Source organism: Aethalodelphis obliquidens, unplaced genomic scaffold (genome assembly GCF_003676395.1).
Source record: "Aethalodelphis obliquidens isolate GAN/ISIS:26980383/991018 unplaced genomic scaffold, ASM367639v1 scaffold16, whole genome shotgun sequence".
Lineage (NCBI taxonomy): Eukaryota > Metazoa > Chordata > Mammalia > Artiodactyla > Delphinidae > Aethalodelphis > Aethalodelphis obliquidens.
The window spans coordinates 23,228,887-23,245,532 of record NW_020837960.1 but is presented as its reverse complement, the minus strand read 5'-3'; the positions used below and the strand labels follow the sequence as shown (position 1 = coordinate 23,245,532).

Genomic DNA, 16,646 nt, shown 5'->3' with positions numbered 1-16,646 from the left:
ACAATTTTATTCATGGAGGAGAAATCTATGTCTGTTAGGAGACGGAAAAAAAAAAAAAAAAACCGAAACATTGGAGATGTAAAAATAAAGATGCTTGATAGGTATAAGAGAAATAGTGCAGAAAGGACATCATGAATCAAGAAGGGCTCAGACCAAATATAGAAATTCACTTTGGAAGGGAACAGGGACACTTCTGAACTTAGAAGAATAATTTATAGAATAAGAATAGATGTGAGTTGAGGGAAATGTAAATGGAATTTTCTGCATCTGTTAAATTCACAATTTATCTGCAAGGATGTTCTCATTCAGTTTTAGTTGATTCTGTGTTCAAAAGCATAGCTCTTTTTGTATTGCCCTAATCGCTGAGCATCTTTTCCAGATTACTTTTTGCTTACAAATTAGTAGAATTTAAGTTGTCCAAAAAATAACACAAATGTTTACTAAATGTAGATGTTAACAAAGATTTTTCCATCATAGGTAACTTCTAACATGAAAACAATACCCTCTAAAAAGAGAAATCATACTCTTTCATCACAAATAAAATATTTCAAACTGCCCAGTTTAGTATTTCAATATGGAAATCTCCTTTTAGCCAATAAAGATGATTAAAGCAAAGAAGACATGATTCATCAAAGAGAATGGTTTTACTAAAGTCCTCAAACCAATATTAGTTTTTCATTCACTAAAATTATTATGACTCTTATCATATATTCTTGACTAGCTGAGCTGGAACTACATTCCAACAACCTAATATAAAATCAAGGAATGATGAAACGTCAGAGAAACCTTATTTACCAGAAGAATTTCCTGAATATAGTATATCAAGTATATTGGTATATGTAATATACTATATTAAGTGTTCTGTAGTATACTATAGAAATATAGTCAGAGGTAACACATCATCTCCTAGGCTCCCAGGGGAGAAATTAGAAGTAAAGCATACAGGCATGAATCTTCTTCACAGAGATAGGAGATATGAATAACAGCATATAAATCAAGAATAGACCATGAAATTGAATATTATTGGCCAAAATGTGTAGCCTGAATTTAAACGTGGGGAAACTTTTTTTAAATTTGGGGGGAGAAAAGCAATCTGGATACCAAAATTAGGAAGTTTTGAGGTGCAGGAAAGCTGTGAACTGTTGTAGATGAAAGGATACTAATAAGCTATGACAACTGAATGTAGTGCATGATCTTTGTATCTTGGATTAAAAAAGAAGCTTTAAAAAAAAGTAGGCCATGTGTGGCCATCTAAAAGTGGTATATCGGAACTACTTACTACAGGAATAACTGAATATGAAGAATCTGTCATCAGTAGCAGCTAAATGTATCCCTAAGAAATGGATTATCTACCTTGATATGGTGTTTGGGAAATATTTTTGTTTCACGAAATAATAGATTGTAGTTACCTGTGTCATATATTTCATGACATCATTTTAGAAGGGAACAGTTTTCTCTTTTGTTCTAATAAAGTTAAAGTATTCATATAAATTTTCATGCAAACCAGAACGTTTTCAGAAGAGAAAATGCCCATATTTAGAATGACACTCAGGCTGGTATCAGCTTGCATTATCTGGGCAAATCACTACATATGGGTGCTCTAGATCAGTTAATAACATGAAGCAAAGGTCTGTATATTCCATGGACTATATAATATTGAATAACAAGTCTGTTTTTGGAGGCTACACATGTAGTTTATATTGAGGCAGAAAATAACTTATTTTTATATTGTGAAAATTGCCTGCATACTGATTTAGATATAATGTCTATACATATGCTAAGCTACATGGGACCTTCCAGAAACTAAGCTTGAAATCACTATAGGCGTTTATTTTTTCACCCTCTCAGATGTTTATGCACATTCAAGAAATAAACAATTGGGAAAGAAAAACTAAATTGGAAAATTTTAAAGAGAAAATACACTGCTGAGTACTTACAGTGGTTATATTTTCCGGCCATTTTATATTCTTATGGACATTATATAGTTATAATATGTAATTAGTTCACAGTGTTTATACTGAGTTCATTTAGTAACTGATGGCCCTCTGTATCCTTAAGTTGCTCTAAGGCAAATCCACCTTTTTTTTAAACTGAATTCTGATTGTTTTAGATTATGAAATATGTTATAAATATTCTTTTAATTTTATAATATTAACTTACATACTTTAAAAACTTGAGAATATTATTTTTTTTCCTTCTGTTTTAATAGATTCATGGAAAGCATGCACTCCACAAGGGCTCTAGGACCTGCCAGAGGACCTAGCATTAGCTATGTACCCAAAACACACTTGTGGATGGATAAGTGGATGGTAGAACAAATGAAATTGTTTTCTATAGTCAAGTAGATTCTAGTAATTGGTCTGAATGATAAAAGAGAGGGGCTTAATTTATTTAATTTGAAACAAGCAAAAAGCAAAAATCCCTTAGTTGCCTTATTCCAACGTTGTCTGAGGACTTCACGAGTGATGGTTATAGTAACTAATTTTTAATATTGACCATGAAATAATATATTTCAGTACAGTACTCCCAAGTTTTGTTTATATCCCAGAAAGCTGATATTTATCCTGATATTGCTTTGTTCCCAACTATATTCCTAAAACAAAATTTTGTAAAATAACAGTACAGCATACACAGAAACAGAATTTGGGTGCATGTTAGTCAGGTTTAAACCTGGAAGGGAAACCAGGTATGTAAGGGAAGTGAAGATACCAGGGCCAGAAGAATGTATATCTGTTCATGACCACTGTTGAAGATTGTGGAAAGGCAGAGACACTGACTTTGCCAAATACATATATTCTAGAGAAAAAGAAACTAGATCCTAGTCATCTACAGAAGAATTTTGAAAAGGGAGAGAGAAAATCAAAATATGATTAAGATACTGTCTGTCAGTTGTATACAGCAAGGTTTAAATAGGAGAGTCTGGAGGCAGAAAGAGCAAATAAGATTTTATTGAATAAATCTAGTGTTTCAATAAAGGTCTAATGCGAACAAAAAAAAAAGATTTTAAAAAGACAGTTGAAAGACAATTTCAACTCAGATAAAGTATATAAAAGTGAAGCTTCTTTTTTCTCCCCTTAGTGCCTGTTTTATCATTGCGAATTTGACGTGTACATAGCAAAGCGGTGCAACATAATCGTCCATTTTATGTTCAAAACTAATCCCTGCGAAACAACTACCATCCTTTATTGGGACCACTATAAAAAGGAAATACTTAAAGGCTACGAGTGAAAGCCCTATGAACTCACAGGGCAGATGCTGTAAATGATTTTAATCTGTATACTACCACCACGTACTGCCTGTTGGATTACTACTTCTCATTCTTGTTTTCAAGTACAGAATGAAATAGAAATCTGATGCCTATATAACTTACCAAGAACCCATACTTTTCCAGATCATTTTTCTCACCATCATGCAACTACTCCGCTAGTCCCAGTTTAGCCCAGTAAGACATGAGGAAGTACTTAGAATCATGGATATTCAGGCCAGAAAGAAATATAGGTGTCCTTTAGTGTAGGAATCAGCAAACTTTTTCCATATGGAGCCCAAAAGCAAATACTTTAGCCTTTGCATACAGTTTCTGTCATAACTTCTCAACTTTGCCATTTTAGTGAGGAAGTAGCTGCAGACAATATGTAAAGCAATGAGCTTGGCTATGAAATTTGAATATTCAACATTTGAATATTTTATGTTTCAAGTGTCATGAAATATTCTTCTTTCTTTTTTTTCCCAACCATTTCAAAATGTAAAAACTATCCTTAACTTTGAGGCCATGTAAATACAGGAGGCAGGCCAGCTTTGGTGATATTCAGACTGCAGCTTGTGATCCATTGATGATATGGCATAATCAGTAAAGCATGCCCTGACAATGTTTTTAATGGCATGCCATGACATAGCATAGCAGAGATCAGAGTATCTGCACACAGTGAGAGGAAGTGATCTTCTGTGAAACATTTGTTTCAATTATATATAGTAGATCTGGATGTAAAATGTATCGCTTTAGATTGTAGTTAAAAAAAAAAAAAGTTTCAAAATCATTAATCTGTTGTTTACCAGAGAAGATTTTTAGTGTCAAGAGAGGCAAATGTCTTAGCTTAAGTTTACACAGCTATTTAGTTTGTATTCTGAAACCATGTCTTCAGATTTTCAGTTTAGATCTTCTTTGAGTTAATTAAAAACTTGATTCAGATTAAGGAATTCTGTAATGCTAATAAAATTGCCTAGTTCTGAGAGCTCAGGATAAGCCCTAATATTTTAGAACGAAGTGGGAGAACCAACTGATTTGTTACTAAATTCAGATATTTAAAAATACCTGCATTGTATTTTAAACACCACCACAACTAAAGAGAATATACACAGGCAGACTTTTTCCTGGTCCATGATCTCTGCTGTCCAGCTATGTTGTTCCTTGTCTCTGGTTTCAAGGATTGAGGTCAGGCCCAGGGCATGTCACCCTTGACCATCAGTCTCCAGTCTGTCCTTCTCAGGTATCAAAACACAGTTTCCCACATTACAGATGCCCTTTAATTAGGTAGAGTTGCTACAGTTTAGGTGGACCCCAGATCACAAGAGAAATAAGCCCTTTCTGCAGTAACTCTTTCCCCAGAAATCTTCTCATTTGCCAAGTGAGCATCTTTGGTTTCATGTAACTATTTCCTAGAACCCACCTTGTGCCATCCTGATATTTTTCCTACAAATAGAGTCTATTTCATTATGTCCCTCAGAAATTGTAGTACTAATATAAGCTTATTATTTCTTGTCCTATTATTGCAAAGGGCAGTGGGATAATATTCCATCTTTAATTTTTCTGCTGTATAATAATGCAAACCAAGATTGTATAATTTTTTATACATGGTGAGATTCTGATCAAGTAATAATATTTTTCTATTTTAGCTATTCTTAAGCCAGTTCATAAAATGGTTACCTTTGTGGGCTTTCACCAGAGGTCTAAGCTTTTCCCCCTATGTCTCCTTTAACGTTTATTTTCCTGGGTAACTTCTTTGTCCGTACTACTTTCTTTTGTATATACGTTGCCCCTCCATGTAGAATCTGTGCTTTCAATCTATTTTTGCTTCATATCCAGTAACAGAATTTACTGGATTGCATGTAAAATCAATATAAACTCTACTGTACATAATAGAATCCATGAAAGATACCATTTGGACTTGTGATACCAGTTTTAACTGCTAAAGGATTATCTTCTCCTCCTTCTCCCTCCAGAAGTACAACCTGTGACTCATGATATACATGTTACTATCTCAAAAATGTTGTTCTCTCTACTCAGTAGGGTTGTTCTAGTTATACTAAACCCAACCAAAGGTAATCTTTCTTATTAAGGATATTATTTTGACTTTGAAACTAGTTACTTAAAAAGATTAAACAGATTATTTCAATAGCTGTACTTTGCAACATTTAAACTCGAAAATATTCTCACATTAGTTGTGCTTTCTATTAATGTATTTGTTTTGATATATGGAGAAATCTTGCAGTTTTATATTCTGTCAACAGAGGTAGTTTTTTACTGTCAAATTAAACAGATTCTGTTTTACAAGTTGAAATATTCATGATTGCTGATCTTGGAGTGATCTCTAAGTCAATTTTTCCCAAGAAATTAATAACTGTTCATTATTTTAGGTTACATGTTTCATTTTGTTATTAATTTTCCATATTTCCAATTTCACCATATTATAATCACAGTAAGAATTATTTTAATTACATCATTTATTTTGTTTACCAAGTCAATATCCTGTAATGGTTCTGAGATAACACTTCTTTTCTTCACACTAAACTGATCAGTTTATCTGTTGTGTCCTCCATTAGAATGCAGGATTCTCTAGCACATGGAACACATCTGTTTCATATCTGTGCCTTGTGTACAGTAAGTATGCAGTGCTGTTTTTAGAACTGAATCATTAAATGTCTTTACTTCTTGGGAATGACTAGCTCCTTACTTTTTGTCAGACATTTTTTATTACCATTTATTTGACTCCACTTTGTAGATATCCCAGTTCATACTGATTAAAAAAATGACTGTTTGCTGGAAAAACTGGACAGCTACATGTAAAAGAATGAAATTAGAACACTCCCTAACACCATACACAAAAATAAACTCAAAATGGATTAAAGACCTAAATGTAAGGCCAGACGCTCTAAAACTCTTAGAGGAAAACATAGGCAGAACACTCTATGACATAAATCACAGCAAGATCCTTTTTGACCCACCTCCTAGAGAAATGGAAATAAAAACAAAAATAAACAAATGGGACCTAATGAAACTTCAAAGCTTTTGCACAGCAAAGGAAACCATAAACAAGACCAAAAGACAACCCTCAGAATGGGAGAAAATATTTGCAAATGAAGCAACTGACAAAGGATTAATCTCCAAAATTTACAAGCAGCTCATGCAGCTCAATATCAAAAAAACAAACAACCCAATCCAAAAATGGGCAGAAGACCTAAATAGACATTTCTCCAAAGAAGATATACAGGTTGCCAACAAACACATGAAAGGATGTTCAACATCACTAATCATTAGAGAAATGCAAATCAAAACTACAATGAGGTATCACCTCACACCAGTCAGAATGGCCATCATCAAAAAATCTACAAACAATAAATGCTGCAGAGGGTGTGGAGAAAAGGGAACCCTCTTGCACTGTTGGTGGAAATGTAAATTGATACAGCCACTAGGGAGAACAGTATGGAGATTCCTTAAAAAACTAAAAATACAACTACCGTATGACCCAGCAACCCCACTACTGGGCATATACCCTGAGAAAACCATAATTCAAAAAGAGTCATGTACCACAATGTTCATTGCAGCTCTATTTACAATAGCCAGGACATGGAAGCAATCTAAGTGTCCATCGACAGATGAATGGATAAAGAAGATGTGGCACATATACACAATGGAATACTACTCAGCCATAAAAAGAAACGAAATTGAGTTATTTGTAGTGAGGTGGATGGACCTAGAGTCTGTCATACAGAGTGAAGTAAGTCAGAAAGAGAAAGACAAATACCGTATGCTAACACATACATATGGAATCTAAAAAAAAATGTTTCTGAAGAACCTAGGGGCAGGACAGGAATAAAGACGCAGATGTAGAGAATGGACTTGAGGACACTGGGAGTGGAAAGGGTAAGCTGGAACAAAGTCAGAGAGTGGCATGGACATATATACACTACCAAATGTAAAATGGATAGCTAGTGGGAAGCTGCTGCATAGCACAGGGAGATGAGCTTTGTGACCACCTAGAGGGGTGGGAGGAGGGTGGGAGGGAGATGCAAGAGGGAGGAGATATGGGGATATATGTATACGTATAGCTGATTCAGTTTCTTAATAAAGCAGAAACTAACACACCATTGGAAAGCAGTTATACTCCAATAAAGATGTTAAAACAAAAAATAAGTGTTATTTGTAGTAGATCTGTTATTGCAAGAAGAATTAGAAGAAATAAAAGCACCATTTACTTTAATAAGTGGGTCTAATATTTTATGCTGAAGTGTTATTTTTTTAAATGCAAAGCAGTTCACATACTGACTTCTCTACGGTATCGTTATCAGACTGTATTCTGGTACGTATATAACCATATAATTTGACTCTGAATTGTGGATGGGTGTGAGTTGGATATAGAGTTTTCTGGTATAGGCAAAATAATCTTGTTAATTTAGTGATCTATACTTTTTTGCTTATATAATCCTTGTCAAATAATCGCAATAAACTACTGCTCAGATGGAGTATATACTTAAAATAATTTCTGTGACTTTTGGCAGTATCTTAAATGTTGTTAAAATGAAGGAATTTCTGAGTTCTTTCAAGTTCCAAAAACTTTTTAGTTCATTCTTAAGAATGAATAAAACTGGACTGCTTATTCATCCCTATTTAATTTTTTTTTTTTTGTGGTACGCGGGCCTCTCACTGTTGTGGCCTCTCCCGTTGTGGAGCACAGGCTCCGGACGCGCAGGCTCAGCGGCCATGGCTCACGGGCCCAGCCGCTCTGCGGCATATGGGATCTTCCCGGACCGGGGCACGAACCCGTGTCCCCTGCATCGGCAGGCGGACTCTCAACCACTGCGCCAACAGGAAAGCCCAATATTTTGTTTTAAATGGAGGATTCAGTAAAGAAAATTCAGCTTGAGTCAAATTGGAGAATTTATTGCTTTGAGCACAGATAAGGAGTTCTCTGAAAGTCTAGCTTGTTTTCTCTGAGTGCTTCAACAATTTAAGCCTTAATAAAGCTTAAACTTTATTTAAGTTTATAGGCTTAAATAACAATAAGCTGTTAGCAACTTTATTGGATAAAGTTAATGTACTCTTGAAAATAAGTGAGGTTCAGCTGACTGACCTCTACTTGAGCTTACTTTATCCTGTAGCCTTTTTTTCCCCTTTTTAGGCTTAATCACAATATTTCTCAAATAATTTCCTTTTACTAATTATTTTCTTAGTTTTTATCTTTGACTTTATGAATGTATTAAGAAAAGTGATGCATAGTATTTCCATTGTGCATTATATAAGTATTTAAAAGAAAAATAACCAGTGTTTTTCTGAATATAAAAATAAAGAACTTAAAGGTGTGTATTACTAAAAAGCAATTTTAAATTTAGTTACGTTTGAGAACCTAAAATTATTAAATGTACTTATTTGAGAATATAAATAAATGAAAGTCAGAATTTCAGTAGTTTGGAACTATAATTACACAAATCATTCATTTATACACACTATGTCTAAAAGGAGGATCCCATATCTTATGGAATACGAATTATTGTTTTATTTTTAATAAGTAGGCATTAGTATAGCCATTTAATTCAACTCTATGTGATTTAACTGTATAACTATTTATCTTGCTTTTTTTGATTATTAATATTTCTTGAAATGAAATACATGTTTAAGAGATATATAGTATTCTTAATAATAATTCAGGATCAGAGTCTTTCTTGGGTAATGTCAAAATTTGAACCAGACATAGTTTAGTAGTTTTAGAATTTAATAGAGACTTTTGGAATTTGAAGCAGCACAGGGAGAATAGAAGAAAGTTGATGCAGAGGAGTGATATAGGAATAGCAATTCGTTCTATAATTAAATTTAACCCAAAGAGAATTGAGGGATCCAGATGATTTATGATAGTGAAAATGTCTCTTATTTCCCTTATTTCATCCTTATTCATTGCTGTTGTGATTAAATCAGGAAGTTAAGGAAAGGGCAAGACACTCAGGTTAATCACTTCTGTAGTGGAAACTTGAGTCTAATACTATGGATAAAAGTTTTTAATAAAAACCTCAACAATAGTTGTTTTAAGTTATTTGGAGGCATAGTGCCTTATTATAATTTCTTCAGTATAATACTCTCCCTGGACACCTTCATATGTTTATTTATGTGCCTTATTTTTATAACCGGGCTTTCACTCCTTGAGATCAAAGACAGTGTCATCTCTGTGACACAGCGGTGGCTTACTTATAGTCCCTAAAATAAATTATTTAAATGAAAATACCTCAAGAGACAGCCAACCCAAAACTTAATCAGTCCCAAGTGATTGTGAAATTATAATCTATTGTTTAGTATGTGTAAATGTAAAATGGTATTTCCATGGAATGTGCAAAGAGAAGTGCAAGTCACATGGAGACAAAAAAAAGTGACATTGAATAACAAGAATTTGCCGGAACATCTTCCTTGATATGACATTTTTGATGGGCTAGCACAAACATGGATTCTAAAGAATTCTAAAAAAAGTAAATTTACAACAGTGTTTCACATTTTACAGGTGTTGATAATAATGCCAGGAGAATATTCTCTTCAGCTCAGCTCACTCACAGTCAGAGCATGAGCAAATGTCTATGCAGGAACTATCACTGTAACTTCAGTTTTTTATTGTAATCTATCATTCTGTGGAGGAATAATCTATAAAAGAGTGTTAGGAACTTAAGTTCTACCACTATGCAAAAATTCTTAGCAGAAGCAAAACTATAAAAAATAAAAAATCTCCACAGCCAATAAGATTCCTAGGCTATATCAACACAATGGCCAAAAACAAACAAGCAAACAAAAATTTAGTTTATTTCAATAAATGAGTCAAAATGACGGTATTATGTAACTACAGTTACAGTTAATCTTGTTTCTGAGCAATCTGAACATTCTAGATTTACAATTTAAAAGCACTTAGCCAACCATTCTCATATGGAAATAGATTTTTAGTTTGAACATGTGGAATTTCCATGGGAAAAGTCACAATATCAAATTACTTTGAGGTTGCAGTTAATATATTAGTATTAATATCTTTGTTAATCTTTCAAAATATTTCATGTAAGAGAGTACCACTAATTTCTGACTCTTAAAAAGCAAAGTCACATTTCTTTTATTTTAATAAATGCCTAAAATCCATATTCAAAACCTTAGAGCTTGGGACTTCCCTGGTGGTGCAGTGGTTAAGAATCTGCCTGCCAATGCAGGGGACACGAGGTCGAGCCCTGGTCCGGGAAGATCCCACATGCCGCGGAGCAACTAAGCCCGAGCACCACAACTATTAAGCCTGTTCTTTAGAGCCCGCGAGCCACAACTACTGAGCCCACGTGCCTCAACTACTGAAGCCCGCGCGCCTAGAGCCCTTGCTCCACAAGAGAAGACACCGCAATGAGAAGCCCGCGCACTGCAACGAAGAGCCTGCTTGCCGCAACTAGAGAAAAGACCACGCGCAACAATGAAGACCCAATGCAGCCAAAAAATAAAATAAGTAAATAAATTTATATAAAAAAATAATAACCAGCCCATATTTAAAAAAAAAAAAAACTTAGAGCTCGATGTGTTTCGTAATTCAGATATTTCAGGATTTAAGAAAAGTAATAGGTGCTTATATATGTATTTCATAGCATCTTCATGGACTTAAATACATTAATATATTTTCAGTAATACATAGGGATAGTCATGCTAAGTAGAATAAAGTTTGTAAGTAGCGTCATATTATTTAGGTGAAATTTTGCTGATGATTGACGTTATGACAATCTTACGAGAAAGCTTTTTTCAGAGCTTTTTGTATTTTGGAATTATAAAGTATCATAGGCATACATCTAAAATAATTTCCCCTGCAGTTTTAAAAATCTGTAGGATGTATGTACAAGTATGTGTGCCCATGTATGTGTTCTCTCCCTCTCTCACATTCACACACACACACACACACACACACACACACACACACACACACCTATGGGTGAGGAAATAGTTTTATTGGAAGACGGCCAAGCTCATTTGATTATGCGTTGTCTCTGGCTGCTTTTGCCCTACAATGGCGAGAGTTGAGTAGTTGTGACAGAAATTTATTATTGTCCCCTGGCCCCCATCCCCAAAGCCTACGTATTTTATCTGAGTCTTTACAAAAATGTATGCTGACCCCTAATGTATATGATACATCCAGAGACTTCAGTTTTATTCCTATTCTGAAGACAGTAAGACTGCCATAAATTTGTGATAACCTAGTTTTTAAGTGAACTAAAGTAAATCAATGAATGAATGAACTCTCACTGTTTCTGCAGTACTTTGAAGGTGTTTTTTTAAAATTTTCAATTAAAATTTGTAATCTAAATACAAAAATAAGCTGTAATGGTTTAATTACATTTAAAAAAGCTTTTTTTTAGTAAATGAGCTTAATGTTATTTTAGTTTCTTGAAGATAACATTACAGTTGTTTTCATTTGTAGTGCAGTTTTAAATCAAACTCTCTGAAACATAAAGGCAAATCTTAAAATGTCCAATCAAAATAGTATGTAATACTACTGTCATACAGAGTGAAATAAGTCAGAAAGGGAAAAACAAATACTGTATGCTAACACATACATATGGAATCAAAAAAAAAAAAAGAAGAACCTAGGGGCAAGACGGGAATAAAGATGCAGACCTACTAGAGAATGGACTTGAGGATACGGGGAGGGGAAGGGTAAGCTGGGACAAAGTGAGAGAGTGGCATGGACATATATACACTACCAAACTTAAAATAGATAGCTAGGGCTTCCCTGGTGGCGCAGTGGTTGAGAGTCCGCCTGCCGATGCAGTGGACGTGGGTTCGTGCCCCGGTCTGGGAAGATCCCACATGCCGTGGAGCGGCTGGGCCCGTGAGCCATGGCCGCTGAGCCTGCGCGTCCGGAGCCTGTGCTCCGCAACGGGAGAGGCCACAACAGTGAGAGGCCTGGGTACCGCAAAAAAAAAAAAAAAAAATAGATAGCTAGTGGGAAGCAGCCGCATAGCACAGGGAAATCAGCTCGGTGCTTTGTGACCACCTACAGGGGTGGGACAGGGAGGGTGGGAGGGAGGGAGATGCAAGAGGGAAGAGATACAGGGACATATGTATATGTATAACTGATTCTCTTTGTTATAAAGCAGAAACTAACACACCATTGTAGAGCAATTATACTCCAATAAAGATGTTAAAAATTAAAAAAAATAGTAATACTACCTAGACACATATTAATATTAGTTGCAGCAGTAACAGTAAAAATTCAAACCATTATTGTTATTTCAGAGAATGTTTATTTAATATTGTTTTTTTTTGTTTGGTTTTAGTTTTTCAGTTTTAAGTTAGAAAGCCACAGTTTGCTAATTGTTACGTTTTTGACCTTAATAAGTTTAGATGACTTAAATGGTAACACTGAAAGTAATTTTTTACCGTCAGGAGAATATCACAGTGATGAAACAGAGAAATAAATTTCATGTTTCAGGTAAAAAAGTAAAAGAAATGTAAAAAACATAGGAAATTGATATTATGTGGATAAAGATGTGTAAGCATTGCAGAAGTCACAAGAGATACACACTTTATAGTTATACGCTGTATCTCAGAATGCCGCATAACACAATGTGAAAGCTATACAGAGCAGAGAATTTCAAAGACACTGCCAGCTGCACGCTACTGAAACTAAAGCAGGTGAAGGGTAGTGAGCATGCAAACTTTCTTTCAAGGTCTGTAGTTCTTATTCAACATTTATTATTAAAATGAAGCTATTTCAACTATTTCAGTGCCATTAATGTGTACTAATTTTGGAACTTAGAAAAGTTAAAATCATTAGAAAGTTATTTAAAAACTAAATTGTCCTGGGCAGACTTGATATTTAAAATTCAAATTATCAGAATAGTCATGTCTATTTGATGGAAATTAAATTAGCATATTTTATTATGAGGAGAAAGAGAAAAACTATATCTTAAAACTGTACTGGTGCTTGCTTCGGCAGCACATATACTAAAATTGGAACCATACAGAGAAGATTAGCATGGCCCCTGTGCAAAGATGATATGCAAATTCGTGAAGCATTCCATATTTTTTTGTTATAAAGCAGAAACTAACACACCATTGTAAAGCAATTATACTCCAATAAAGATGTTAAAAAAAAAAAACTGTACTGGTAAGATTACTACCGGTAGTTTGCTAGTGGGACTCATAATAACTCCACAGTTTTGTCCAATGCCATGTTATCTGTGCAATTTATTTATATCAGGTTTGTCAGGGTTATAGCATCCATACCTAAAAAACAAATAATCTTAAATATCAAAATTAATTTTTTTCCTATATTCTAATTTTGTCTGGGATGAAACTCACTTTCTTTCTGCAAACCTGCTCCTTCATTTATTTTCCTTTCTCACTTAAAGGTTTTATCATTCACACTTTGCTCCTTTACCCTGTCCTTTAATGTCATATTCAGTTATCCAGAGTATTTTATTGTCTTCTCCAAAATGTCTTTCAAACTGACTCTGCTTGCATTGCTGCCGCCTTCAGCTCAGGTTTTCATCATCTCGACTAGACAGTTCCTATTCCACTGACAGAAGCGATCTTCCCAAAATAGATCGAATTCTGTCTGCCCCTGCTTAAAATCCTTCAGTGGCTTCCTGTTGCCGGTAGGAATAGGATGCCATAGATGGCTCTCTTTCCTCTCTTCCTCCATCTTCATTTCACCACCTTCCATCCTCTGCACTCCACAGTATAGCATCCCAATTCCATTTTACTAGCAATGTCATGCTTCTTTATACCTCTGATGTTTCTCTGTCACCTCGGATGACTTTCCTTTTTTCCTTTTTTTGCCTAGATAGGGTTAGCATCATCAACTCAGATGTCACACTCCCTATAAATTCTCCTCAGCAGAGCTGCTCACTACCCTTTCTGTGTGTCTAACACTCTGTACTCTCTGTGTCCTTCCTACGATTCTGTGTCATGATTATTTGTTTATATAAACTCCCACTTTCCTCACTTCTTTTTAAACTTAGCACCTGGCGGGGTATCTGGCACATAAGACACAAGTTCAATAAATGCTTTTTGTTACTTAGCCATAAAAAGAAATGAAATTGAGTTATTTGTAGTGAGGTGGATGGACCTGGAGTCTGTCATACAGCGTGAAGTTAAGTCAGAAGGAGAAAAACAAATACTGTATGCTAACACATATATATGGAATCTAAGAAAAAAAATGTCATGAAGAGCCTAGGGGTAGGACGGGAATAAAGACACAGACCTACTAGAGCATGGACTTGAGGATATGGGGAGGGGGAAGGGTAAGCTGTGATGAAGTGAGAGAGTGGCATGGATATATATACACTACCAAACATAGGGTGGATAGCTAGTGGGAAGCAGCAGCATAGCACAGGGAGATCAGCTCGGTGCTTTGTGACCACCTAGAAGGGTGGGAGGGAGGGAGACGCAAGAGGGAAGAGATATGGGAACATATGTATATGTATAACTGATTCACTTTGTTATAAAGCAGAAACTAACACACCATTGTAAAGCAATTGTACTCCAATAAAGATGTTAAAAAAATAAATAAGTAAAAATAAATGCTTTTTGAATGGCGCTCTTGTTCTTAAAAAAACACTCTTATTTTTCCTTAAAATCTTTTTTCTTCATCAACTTATATTTATTTGTATAAATATATATCAACTATATATTTCCTCAGTTAGTGATGGTTTTTAATTCATTTAACTAAAGTTTATTGAGAATATACTCAGCACTGCCCTAGTCATAGATGTGAATGCTCTCCTCTTTTGGAAGAGGGCCCTTGCTGAAAGAAAACTTGATGTTCCTTAGAAGATGCATCCCAGCTGTAAGTATAATTCCTCTCTTGTAACCGTAACGCTTCATACGCTTCACCTCCCACCATAAGGGGCATCCTGCTAGAGATGGAATTTTTCTACACTATTTTTAAGTGTCATAATTTGATCTTCTAATTCTACAGATGCATGAAGTCAGACCCACACATTGAATCAAATGTTTCTGACGGCTGTGTATTAAAACAGCATCACAATACCTTTCAGTATTTCTTTTATTAAAGAAAGATAGTTTTATCCCAAAGGTCAAGCTTTTAACTTAACGTTCATTTTACAATTTAGTGGGATTTGGTGAGGTTTTGTTGGTGGTGGTGGTTTGTTTGTTTTATTGGCAGAGGAATGTAGTTCTGAAAGTAGAAACTGACTTTTTACCCCTAGTAAGTGTAAACCCAAAAACACTGCCAGCGATTTATTTGGGTGGCAGTTCACTCATCTGTACCCAGTATGTGTTTGCTGCCTGGATCTGGACCACTTCAAATTTGTCTACCTAATTCAACTTCTCATGTACTTGTATCTTGGCCAGTCAGACAACGTTGAACAGTGTTTCAGTGTAGTTCATAGTATATTCAAAAGCTTGTACTAGACAGTTTCCTCACCACTGGAGCACCTCCTATATTTTCAGGCTTCTTTCTCTCACATGTTGACTATCTACATTCCATGGGTTCACTTTATACTGGTAAGATAGTATGGTCCACAGTATTGGACTGGTATTTCTAGTCAGAATAGTTATTCTGGTGAATATACATTTCCTGGTGAAAGTGGTCTGTTAACTGGCCAACACTTCTAACTAGATTTTTGCTGGAGGGGCACATTTGTATCGCTTCCGTAGGGGATACTTCTTAATTGACAAGGTAAGAAAAGTCATCATGGAATAGGGATGCCATAACTGATCCTAGTGTCATTCCTCCCCTCTTAACTTTCAGAAACGTGTAATTTTCTTTCTTTCCATCTTTATCTATCTTTGAATTTTACTGTAGCGCTCCAGTCCCACTTTCGCACCCCCCTGTATTCTAGTCAGCCAGTCGCCCAAGCTACAAAGGTCTTTTCAGAGTTTTTTCGTCCCCTGCTCCCTCTGTACTTTCTGCTTAAGCTTTTGGTCCCCATGTCTGACCAACATATGCTACCTTCTCCAAGAAAACTGTCAAAATCACCCAAGTTGGAATTAACCATTATGACCTTTCTCATCGTCACATGTTGCCATCCTGTTAGTGTCAAATTATTTAAGTAGTGCTGCAGCAAACACGAAATGGCCTTTCAAGTTAAATGACTTGAATTCAGGTCCCAGTTCCACCACTTACTGTATGAAACATCTTGGGCTAGTCACTGAATCCCTTCATTTTTTTATCTCTCACATGAGGTGATAATAACTAGTTCAAAGAGTTGTTAAGAGAATCCAATGAGACAGCATATATAAGTGATTTGTAAATGATAAAGCTCTGTGTAGGTCTTCCTTGGTGGTGCAGTGGATAAGAATCTGCCTGCCAGTGCAGGGGATACAGGTCCGAGCCTAGGTCCGGGAAGATCCCATGTGCCGCAGAGCAACAAAGCCCGTGTGCCACAACTACTGAGCCTGCACTCTAGAG

At 35.4% G+C, this 16,646-nt stretch overlaps 1 protein-coding gene and 1 non-coding gene across 5 annotated transcripts in view; both read left to right on the top strand.

Moving 5' to 3' along the window:
* NBEA (neurobeachin) overlaps window positions 1-16,646 on the top strand; it is a 627,914-nt gene that overhangs the window by 274,831 nt on the left and 336,437 nt on the right. The window lies entirely within an intron of this gene.
* On the top strand, window positions 13,190-13,296 carry LOC113625858 (U6 spliceosomal RNA). Its single transcript, XR_003434908.1, has one exon. It is a non-coding gene; the product is annotated as a U6 spliceosomal RNA (small nuclear RNA).